Source organism: Dunckerocampus dactyliophorus, chromosome 20 (assembly GCF_027744805.1).
Source record: "Dunckerocampus dactyliophorus isolate RoL2022-P2 chromosome 20, RoL_Ddac_1.1, whole genome shotgun sequence".
Taxonomy (NCBI): domain Eukaryota; kingdom Metazoa; phylum Chordata; class Actinopteri; order Syngnathiformes; family Syngnathidae; genus Dunckerocampus; species Dunckerocampus dactyliophorus.
This window is the reverse complement of record NC_072838.1, coordinates 15,611,314-15,623,313: the sequence shown is the minus strand read 5'-3', so window position 1 is coordinate 15,623,313 and position 12,000 is coordinate 15,611,314. Positions and strand designations below refer to the sequence as shown.

At 41.9% G+C, this 12,000-nt stretch overlaps 1 protein-coding gene across 1 annotated transcript in view; it reads right to left on the bottom strand.

Annotated features, from left to right (window-relative positions):
• Positions 1-1,972, bottom strand: part of LOC129172867 (hippocalcin-like protein 1) — a 31,742-nt gene extending 29,770 nt beyond the window's left edge. The window contains exon 1 of the mRNA XM_054763026.1: positions 1,589-1,972. The gene's annotated coding sequence lies outside the window, so the exon portion shown is untranslated. The remainder of the gene's footprint in view (positions 1-1,588) is intronic.
• Positions 1,973-12,000: the final 10,028 nt, after the last annotated feature.

The window sequence follows — 12,000 nt, the reverse complement described above, 5'->3', positions numbered from 1 at the left end:
ATAAGTAGCGACACCTTATGGTGTATTTGTCAGACAAATAATAGCACAGGCAGCACAGTGGGGGTGCATGTTTTGACACATTTTCACCCTTTTGTGTGCAGCGCTTCAGGAGTAGACTTTAGCTTACACAAACAAATACCTACAGTCATGTGGTGTTGTAATTTTTTCACATGACTTAATGTGTGTCATGTGATCAGTGTCGCTATGACGTGTTTGACGGTGCTATGCTGTTGGGTTTATGTGTGAAAATGTTGCTTTTGAGTTTGCAGCTCTATGACTTTTTGTAAAGCCTAATATTTTAGTTCTGTTGTGTAAAGCAAATGCAAGTAGAAAGTGTCACTTTTTACTATTCAAGAAAAAGGTCACGATTTCATGTTGGTGAAGAAAATAAAATAATAAAAACCTCCGAGCTCCATACAGACGCTCGCAGAGGTCTGCCATCTGAGCCAGACATCGGCCCTATTTTGTCACACCTCATGGCACTCGAGAGAGTTGTGGGTTTTTTTATTAACTCAAAGGTTGGGGGATGACTCATAGTCGCTGGTCTCTCTAGATTGAGTCTTGGCCCGCTCATAGGAGAGACGACTAGGCTGCCCTGTGTTACTGCACTGACCCAGTAGACAAATTAAAAAGAGAGTTTGCGAGAACCAGACTTTAAGTGCGCTTGCTTTAAAAATCCTCTGATGCCCACTGAGTGTGATTAATCATGTAATATGCTCTCAGTCATACTGTATTATGTTGACTTGGCCTATATATGTGACCTGGCTGTTTAGCTGTATGATGAATCCATCTCGTTTTGCCCTTAGTCTGATACCACTTATTCCATTACGCCGATCATCACAGTCAATTTCTGGGTCGCTCTTTTTTTTTCCCCACCCCTTTTAAAGAGCACATGGACAGTGGAACCTGCCGTGAATACAAAATCTGGAATTGTGTGTGTGATCAAAAGGAATCATTTATAGATGTCTGCCATTGATGTGGGCCTATTGATGAAGGAGAGAAGATGAAAAATCAAATGCAAGCTTGAGATGCAGCAGTTTAATTGCAATTTTTGGGCACTGCGTGAAGAGGAGGGGTTGGCGTCACCGCGTGATAGCGAGTGGCACTGCTGGATAACCGAGAGAAAATACACAGCATGAGACAAATGGCCACTCCAGCTACAGGAAGTGAATATGGCAGAAAATATGGTGTGCGTTCCTCTTTTGCAGAATTCCTACCAGATCTTGGTGTGCAAATTTGTGTCCATTCCTCCAGAAAAACGTTCAAGTATTCATTTCTCTTGTTGCGTAGTTAGGGGCTATCCACACGGAAACTCTTTCAGATCAAAACGGCAAAGTATTTTATCATTTCAGCCTTTCATCCACATGGAAACGGTGTTCTGCGTGACCAGAAACGGTATTTAAAAAAAACGGCTTCCATTTTAAAATGGGAAAATCTGAAAACGCCGGCTTGTCATTTCCGTATAGAAAAGCAATTCGGTGCTGTTTGAAAAGGATGACATCAGCGACCTGTCGCCGTCACGTGACCAGAAGTGAGCTTTGATGACAAGCCAACATAATATCTGAACATTTTGACTGGCATGACTCACCGCAGTTGACATTCTCCTGATGCTCTCCACTCCAAATGACTCGCAGAAGTAATTCCACTTTGTTGTAAGCCTAGAAGAGCCTCGGAAAGCAGAAGACGACTGACTTATGTGCATGCGTCCTTTCTTCTTCTATAGTTTGGTGTGTCACGTGGTTGCGTCTGTGTGTCTGCTTACAGTGCCACACGTAGGTGTGCCCTGTGTATTACATGGTTTTCACCCAGTGATCCATTCCAGTCTGAATGCAACTACTTACTAATCCGGTGCAGTGTGGATGCACATTTTTTTTTTCAACCCGCAAAAAAAAATTAAAATCCCAGGAACGTTTCCGTGTGGACAGGGCCTGAAGTAAACGTTTCTCCCAAATAAGCTCCTCCCCTTCTCCTCCGGCCGTCGCCTCCTCTTGTCTCACCTGTGCCCCCCACCCTGGATGAGAGCGAGACCATACAGGACAAATCTCCAAGTCAGCGTTTGCTTATTTCATTAGCTACCCATGACTCTCCATCTCTGTCCTGTGCATGAGGACACTGATGTGATTGAATTACCCCCCTCCTCTCTCTCTCTCTCTCTCTCGCTCTCTCTCTCTCTCTCTTTGTTTTGTTGGCACTTTCCCTCGTCTGAGTCGGCGCTTGCTGCTGTTGCTGCACTTTCTTTGCACTCTTGCGTAACTGTGGGCGTCGCATTGCCTCGTCCTCAGGCGGGGCGGTCACTGGCACCACGGCCCACAAACCTGACCTTCCTTTCTGTTGGGGGCCACAGCGGTGTTCGTATTTGTATTTGTATTCTGGGTTGTCATGGCCAACATCACCGCCAATGCTATTGAAAGTAAAACTTGGATATACTGTTGAGAAGTTAGTGCACAGCTTGTGTAGCAGTTTACATTTACTATTCACTTAAAGCGAGGTAACACACAGCCACCTCACAGTAAACATGTCCAAACTGTCGATATTTAGTGTGAGCACTATTATCATCTCGCACTGCCTTAATCCTCTTGGGCACGGTTGTTGCGGGAGTCCTCTTCCATTCGTCACTGATGGATCTTGTGCTCTTCAATCTTCCCTTCACTTTCAGGTGCTCGATTGGGTTCAGGTTTGGAGGAGACATACCTGGCCACTCCATCACCTTCAGCTTCCTCACCAAGGCACTTATCATCTTGGACAGGTGTGTTTGTGCTCTTCATCATGTTGGAAAAGGGAGGCTCTGCTTCAGGACAGCCCTAGACAACAATGCTCCCACCATGCTTCACTTGAGGCGAAACACGTTTATCTTCACTTGTGTTTCCAGCTATAGGCAACCAAGGTGATGTGTTGAGACACTGTAAATTATATCCAAGGTTCATTTTTTAATGTCCCTGAATGTGAGCGGTGTACTACTTTGTGAGACACTGTATTTACTACAGGTCTTTCTTGTCACTCCTCCGAGCCGTCTCCACGTATCATTGGCATTCCTCAAGCGTCTCGTGTAGAATGTGACCTTTTGAAGGTGTTACCGGGGTTGCCTTATGAATAAGTATTTATTAAAATCATTCATCATGTCATCATGTCACGCAAGGTAGGTGGAGTAAATGAAACTAATCAGCGGGGAAAGACTGTGAGGGCGGCTGAAGGCAATCAATTAAGATCGTGATTGAAGTACAGTATTTATTCATTTTTCAGCAGCCCAACCTTAAATTCAAAGATATTTCTATTGATCTTGGAACGGTGTGTCAAAAGACTCAACCCCATAATATTTTCCCTCTTTGTGAAAGCTGGACTTGCTCGGTTCTGTTCAAGTTATCTTTCTTGGAATGAGTGCTGGTGTTGGTGTATGGTCGAGAAAGAATGGTGTGTCCCAATAGAAACACTTTTCAAAAATGATGCCAACAGGAACAGCAAATGTTGGACATTTGGACACAACAAGTGAGCAGCAGCCACAAACCAGGCCCAGGTGCTCAGTAAGTGTTTGACCCATTATAGCCTTGGTCTGTCGAGTGGAGGCGGAAACAGCAAAAAAGAGGGTAAACAACAATAAAACACAAAGCAGCCGTTTGTCCTTGAATGTGTGCTTGCCAACACAATGGTAATAATTACGAGTTGCGTGTCGCTCACTGCGCCAGTCGGCTCTGTAGCCTACCACAGGAGTTAAATTCTACTTTCTCCACCTCCTCATCCACGTCCTTCATTATTCCATCTCCAGACTCAACTTTTATTGCCATGCAGCGCTCGCTTCCCACGGCGCTGTTGCGATCCCCACAGAGCTCCTGCGTTCAAATGTCAGGCAAACACGATGGCGCATTCAAAACACCCAAGCTCCATCCACAATATGGACGTTTTAAAGCGAGTTGCTAAGAGACGCCTTGGGATCCTGCTAGTTCTGGATATTGGGGAAAACACAGGAAATGAAATTGACTCATTTAATTTTGATTATGGAATTATGGCGAGATGATTTGCGGCGCTAACTGTTGTCTCGTGACAGGTGCTGATCTAGTTTGGATCCAAGCTTCCTACATACATTTTTAGGCCACATATGTATATGTGTAGATAGTGTTTTTAATATAGTGTAGCCCAAGTATTGTATTGACATTTTAGATGGTGAATGCCTATCGATCTAGGTCAAAGTTCTCTGTAGTAACAAGGTTAAAAATCAATGTGAAACAAACCACATCATCGTAGCTCATATTAAAAGCCTTGATGTGGCCTTTCCAAATTTATTTGCTCAGTATGACCTCATAAGATGATATGATCACCAGAAAAACATGATTTCTGCATGGAAATCTACACAATATTGTTAAACAACACAAACACAAACACAATCATGTATACCAAACCATAAAACCAAACTCATGGTAAACAAAAACAAAATAAAATGAATGAAATTACATAAAACACAAGCAGATTAAATCATCAACCAACAGAAGTAAAACAAAAAAACAACAAAAATGTTAACTTTATTAGCTAATATATAGTCTACAAATAAAACACAGTTACATGGTTACTTAATCTTAATCTGCGCTTATCCTCCTCCGGCCCTTTGTATGAGCTACATCACCTAGCTAGAATCTCCTGGAAACTAAATGGTGGCATAATGGCGTACATATATTCAAAATAATGAAAACAAAGGATTCTTTCCATAATTGATGTACATGATTCTAGGGCTGCAACTAACGATTATTATTAGTATTTTTTGTATAGTATTTTTCATCAGAAGCTTGTTGTTTTGATTACTCGAGCAGTCGTTCAGGCCCGAGACCGACCAAATCGGTATGCACCAAACAAACAGTTAGCGGTTCGGTCCATAACTTATTGAGAAAAGAGGCAAAAATGTTAATCGCTGTTTTCCAAAGTCAAAGCTGGTGTGTGTGAATATCTTGTTTTACTTTAACACAAAGATGATACGTGCTTTCATGGATGAACAACGAAATGACAAAATATTCACATTTGAGAGGCTGAAATCAGAGCACATTTACATTTTAAAATTTTAAAAAACTGATTAATTGAAAACCAGAATAGTTGTCGATTGAGTAATTGATTAGTCATTGATGAATTGCTGCAGCTCTGGTGATCTCAGTACCGAGTCTGGAAAAAGTATGGACTTGTTGAAATGTCAACTCTGTAGGAACCCTGTTTTCATATGCAGCACTTCACAACAAAGAAAACCACTCAAAATGTTTCAAGAAAGGAGCAACAGCGTATGAGTCAGGATGCCTGCCAGGTTAAAATCCTCAGGATTCTTCCGACTTTCTCAAGCAGGCAGCCTGAGGTGGTTGCTTTTAATGTACCTAGCGGCTCTCTTTAATGCGACTGCACACTGCCACGCTGCCGTTTAATCTGCTTCGGCTGCGAGGAGAGGATATTCTCACCTGTAAGAGCAACACGGGACGACTTAATGAAAGGGGGAGGGGGCTGTAATGAATGTAACAAGCTCTAAACAGAAAAATGCACTTTTATAAAATTTTGCCCATCATCCATAATCCTTATGTGAGACATGAACAAACATCTTTAAACAAGGCAGCTAATAATGCATGTACTGGGGATTCAGCCCTCTATTAGAAAACCTCCGACAACATTTTATGGGTTTATATGCATGCTGTGACCATGTAGTAACAGGCACATTCATGATAACACCTAATACGGTGTTTTGCCGTATTTTGGTCATGTTAAGCATTACCAGAGCATCTTTCTTGGACGCACTGAGTCCATAGCAATGAATGCTACTCCCATCAAGAGAGCATTTGCTACGCGCTAATCATGGTAGACTTTGTGACCGCTAACGACGACGACTACTTTTTATACCTTTATTCTCCCCAGGCAGAGAATAACGTTGCCGGGTGCTAGGCAGCTCCAACGATAGCGAAACACTTAGCCATTCTCATAGTGTTAGCATGTAGCACTCATGCTAAACGTTTCATTGACAAAATAAGACCATAATAAAACTGTCACTCTCTCACTGGGATGCCAACTGATGGGTTGACTGTATCTTTCAGCACAAGATTTGTGCTCCTCGTTGAGCTGGAAGCTTCAGCATAGTCCTGAGAGCAAACAAGCATTTTGCGGAGTCTTCCTAGTGATGTCCTCAGGTCTAAGTTGAGAGCCAGTTTCCACTGCTTCAGTCTGTCCGGATGTTTCGTTTTTAAGGCATGATTTATAAACTTGCATGAACTTTTCCAAACTCACAGGTGATGCAGCAGGAGCATAGGAAGCTCCAGTAGATACCGTCACCTCCCATTATTGGCCTGAGATGCTGCGAACGAGGCGCTGTGTCGCCACGGCGGAAAAGTAGTTCTTTGGTGTCAGTTCCTACCAGAACAGTATCGCTACAGCTTGGTTAATATGCAGGTCACGTTATGTAAACATTGTTGGCGTTTTCTGAGGGCTTTCGAGGCGAAATAGGTGAATCCCATTACAAGTATTGTTAGCTTTTTTTTCTTTTTAAAAGCCACAGAAAAGGGAAAGACGTGTGTTCACGAGTGTCACATAAGGTTTGTGGGTGATGGGCAAAATTTCAAAATAAAAGTGCAGCTTCCCTTTAGTAAACCTTATGTGTCACCGTCTCAGTGTGCATTGCACCTGTAACTTGTTTTTTGACCTTGATGGATTTAAAAACATCTTAATCTAATCGTGAAATTCAAGGTCTCGCAGCCACGAGTTGAAGAGCTTCTGGCTTTCCGGATAATGAAGAGTAGAAGTAGTGTCTTTGTTGCAGACATGGAGAGTGTCGTCTTTCATATGAAGTTGTAGAAAGCTGCAAAGATGAGAGTGAGTCGTGATGAAAGGCTCTTGTTCTAACAAGGCTTCTTTCTCCCCGTCAGTGTCTTTGAAAGTACTCTGCTCTGTGGATGACAATGCTCTATTTCTTTTGATTTGATTTTTTTTATACTTTACAGTTTTGGGGATGCTGCAAATGCTAAAAATGAGCAGTTTCTGTTGAATGCATGCCGATAACATCTGAAGTATAGGATTATTTTTCAGTCTTAGTTTTAACTGAGTCACAATTGTGTATTGGTCAATATTAGGCTGTTTCAAAATGCTTTTAGTAAGCCCTACTGGGGACACGCTGTTTTGTGTGTCTGTAGCTTTAATGCTAATGAGTTGTGTCCCCAACAGTGTGTGTGGCTCCAAGAGTCGTTATTGTGCACTTTTCCACATTTCACATATACACTGTAGCTGCACCAGGCCATATATCACATATGACAACGTAACATTAAGGAGTGGGACAGGAGGACACAAATGTTAGCAACACTAGCACAGCTATGTGAGCTACAGTGCTAACATAACGACATTTAACAGCAACATCATGCTAAGTTATCCTAACTGCTGAGGAAAAACTGATTAAACTTACAGCTCCCGTGTCTGCCGCTGACGGACAGTTGACAGAGCTTAAAGATGTGTAGTGAAGCCTGTTTTTTTTTTGTGGAGTGGTGGACATACACACAGGACAGGCTCTTCTCGCTGGGGGCGCGTCAGATTTGGCATGTCCATGAGAAAGGAGGTTTTTTTTCTTCACGATGTCATGAAACGCTGGAACTTTTGAGCACCTCTTCGCTCAAAAGCAGTGTCGGGTGTTAGCAAGGTGATAGCAAGCCCAAAACAACAGGAAACTTGGGAATGTGCAAGCGACTTTGCGAAAAAACAAGCCCAAAGTCGCTTATAATAAGCAGACCTGGCAACACTGCTCAAAAGTGAAGCAACCAAGTAAGGGAGATGATAGATTTGTCTTATATTTGGTGCTCATAAACAGGTTGTAGGGACACACATTACTGTTAGAACATCATTAAAAGTCAATTTTGCATAACAGTGTCGGACAATATGATTTCTGTTGTATTGTTTGCAGTCTACCTGGTAGAGCTAATATTGTAGCCGGCGGGCGTATATGCATGGTACATGCCAAGAAGCACAGCTGAATATTTAATAGGTTAAAACCTTCCCTTATCCCCTAATCCCCTCCGCCTTTGCCGCAAATGTTATGAGTTTCAGCGCCAAAATAAACACTGGTGGTTTTAAAATTAAACATGGGGGATCCCCAGATTTGTAATTTACCATTTTTTCCCCATTCTGAATCAGAATAAGAATGTGTTATTAGATTTGTTTTAGATGCGGAGGTAGCCAAAAGGAGGAATAGATGCTCTATAGTGGAGAAGTGATATGTGATGCTAGCTACAGCTGTCTCTCGCTCTAGTAGCTGGTTCTAACTGTGCCACTGATTGCATGAGAGGATTACACTTGGCTATTTGCCTGGGGCTAGTTAATAGCATCTAGCGGAGAATACGCCAAGGTTCCAGTGGCGTTATGTAACAGCAGCACATACCTACTTATTGCTAAAAGCGCACAAACTCTCAAAGTTATAAAAATGTAACAACCCAGCAACAGGGCGCTGTTGTGAAACAACGGCCGCCTCCTGCTCGACCTCTGGACAATTCAGTGGCGCGCAAGGCAGGATCGATGTCCAATAACAACGTTACTGCGAGGCGAGGCCCCCAGTGACCTTTTGCAGTTCTTTCTGGGAGATGCTAATTAACGATACAACACAAGACTGGCTTCTGCTTCTGGCATTCCCTTTTAAGCCCTGATCTAGCTCAAAGTGCATGCCGCCTGCTCCGTGTAACTTCTACATGTGATTGGATCGCTGTGATCCCTCCGAATGCATCTGAGCAAGGCAGGGGTGAGGCGGGATGAGAAAACAGCAAAATAAAAGTAAAAGCTAAATTAATAATACGGGCCCGGGCCCGCTGGAATGAGGAGGCAAGCTGGTGTATTATTGATGAGCTGAGAACAGCAGGAATGACTCATCTGGAGCTGCGCACCACAGAAGATTTACCTTCATTTTTTTCTTACACTCATAATCTCTGCACTAAATGATCTCACAAACAAACACACTCGCCTAATGAAGGAAATACTTACACTCTATGCAAAACAAATGACAAGCAGCAATGCAGTAACGCAAGATCAGTGAAATAAAAAGTCATTCAAAATAAAAGCAAAATAAAATGTTTCATTTAATAAAATCTCATGCTGGGTCGAAGATTAAAAATGCTTTTTAGGACGGGATGTCAAAATAGACAGCCAAGGTGCTTGTCGTCAAATACTCCAGTAGTGACCTCCACTCTGACAGACAACCCACTTCAATTCATGAATGGCTGCATTGTCTCCGCATTTCTGTGACTGAAAATGTATTACGCAGCTTCAGTACTGTACAGACTTTGTTGTGCACGTCTAATTCTCTCTTTGCGCTCGCCTGCGGACATGTCCTCACGTTTCATCATACCTCTGCCTCGTTTGCGGCGCTCGCAGTGGAACTCAGCGACACGTGTATTGCTCACCTCACCAGCCTCCTCTGCAGCGCCACAGCATCAACGCTGCACCGGGAAACATGGTGGCGATGTCGTGCCACAGATTGTGACGCGGCCTTTTTATAGTTTCACATGGCAAGCACAGCTTCCTCGAGAAGACAAAATATCTGAAGGCGAAAGAATGTCATCTTATGGAGGCACAAATGTTTGAAAACTCACTTGAAATTACTCGTGCTGATGATGTGACAAAACCGTTTTCTCAGCAGTGCATAAAATTAATTTTTATTCACAAAAGTATGAGTTCATTCATAAAATAACACCCTTATTCTTGTAATATCACATATAACAGTAAGATTTTTCTTGTAGTATGTTAGTCTTGTAAATGTCTGACTACAGTAATCCCTCGTTTATCGTGCTTGTTGGTTCCAGACCGACTGTGATGTGAATTTCCACAAAGTAGTATTCAATATAAATAAACGGAATATATTTGTAGTTACAGTAAAGCATAGAAAACCTGTTTCTGACTTTCTAAAAATGGGTTTTAACATTATTAGAGCCCTGTAGCCATGAAATAACACCCCTATTGTCACTTTTACACTTTATTATTCTCTGTTTATATCACATTGCGCAGGCTACGGGATCACTGCAGGGACAAAAGACGACTGCTGCTAGCATAGCAAGCTACTGAGCTAGCTAGTCAGCCTCTCCAATATACTTATTCTAAACTTAAGAAAGTGTTTCAAATAGAGTGTGGAAGAAGGACAAAGAAGCCAAAAACTTACCACTTCCACACGGAATGAGAGGAGAACTTTTTTTTTTTTTTGACTTGCTCTGAGCCATGGCTTATCCGTCTCAGCCATGGCATATCAGCTCGGCTCTGGCTCAGTAGCCAGTCTCCATGCGGTGTGAAAGGTAACGTAATTTAAGGTCATGTCTCATAACGTTACTGATGCCTGACCACAATACTACATAGAACTAGACTTTCAATATATATATTTTTTTACTAATAAGAGGCCAGAGCCAACTACCAAACAGCCATCATTTATTGTTTTTTGAAAAAATGTGACATAGCGAGGAACGTCTGTATTTTCATAATAAACTCTATTGTCATAAAATTCCAACTTTATTCTGGTAAAGTTACAATTTATTTCTAGAAAAACTTAATCCTAGTCATATTACGCTATTATGCTGCTAAATTTATGTAAGATTATTTGTAAGTTACGACTTCATTCTGGTAAAATGACAGAGCTGTTGTCGGAATATTACAAGTTCATTCTTGTGAAGCAAAAAATGTATTCTCGTAAAATTCCGTCAGTCTTCCAAAGAAATGACTATCATCATGATGCGCTATGCTTGTAAAAGTACAACGTTTTCCTGGTAACATTTCAATGCTGTTTTTGTCGAGGTGCTGTAGTATAAAAGAGCTGGACTCGTAACATTTTGACTTTGTTCTTATTATATTGCAATGCTATACTCGAAAATACGACTTAATCCTCGAACTATTATATTCTTGTAAAATTCAAACTTGTTTTTACTCCCGCCATTTGAGTTTTCTTCAGTTAATTAAATGATTGAATTAAAGAAAGTCAAAATGACTTTCTTCTCCTCTCACTTTATTCTATCTGCTGTTTGAATGCAGCGAGAAGCTCTGAGGTTAAGTGATGTTCTCGTTTGATCCATGGGATACTACAACACACACTCATCAGTTCAGAGTAATCATCATCTATCTTCTAATCCCAACATAATGCCCCAAACATTTTAATATTTCTGAACCCAATCCTGCGCTCCAATACCATTAGACCTCTAATGACACTATTTTTCAGCTGCTGTAGCCACCTGATATGCTCTATCTTAATGCTTTGCATCCGCTTGCTCGATAAAATAATATCCGTATCGGCGGCAAGCGTGTCGAGCCCTTTTGCTCAGAGGAAATAGCGATAGGGGAGCGGGGCAAGATAGATATCAGTTAAAAGGGGGGAAAAAAGCAATAACTTTTTAGCTTTGATGGATGCGTCTCACCGTGCAACACAACATGTTGAAATATTTCACAGTTCTATTCCTGTTTGAAGTCTCGCCATTAGCATAATGCATCAGTAACTGTGTCAGCTCACAATAGTAATTCATTAGCATTCTTGGTGTGAGTTTATCAACTTATGTGTATGGGAGTTGCGTGCAAGACAAGTGTGTGTCCCTTAATGAGTTTTCTTCATTTTGTTTGGACGTGCACGTTGGGTCGGTGCGTTTCTCTGTTGCCGTGGCGACACGCTGCCTCGCCTATTATCTCCAATTTAGCCTCGGCAGTGTAACGACTTTAGCTCACACTTTGGGTATTTGGGTTTGATTGGATTAGTCAGATGTCTATCAGGTACTCGGGACTAAAGCTTTTGTTGCCATAAAATCCTTTATTACTTGGAGTAAATGAAACATTAACTAAAACTTGGAGGAGGGGATTAAATAAGTTTGGCTTTTTTTCCTACTCCTCCTCCTTCGTTGGTGTTCGCTGCTATTTCTTCCGGTCGAAGAAGTGGGCATCGAAACTAGGAATCGAAATTATAATATTCGAACGATCCCGGGCAAATTGGAACCAGTTCCCATGGATGCTCGAGACTCGATGCCCGACCCCAAAAATAAGTCATACAAGTACCTATGA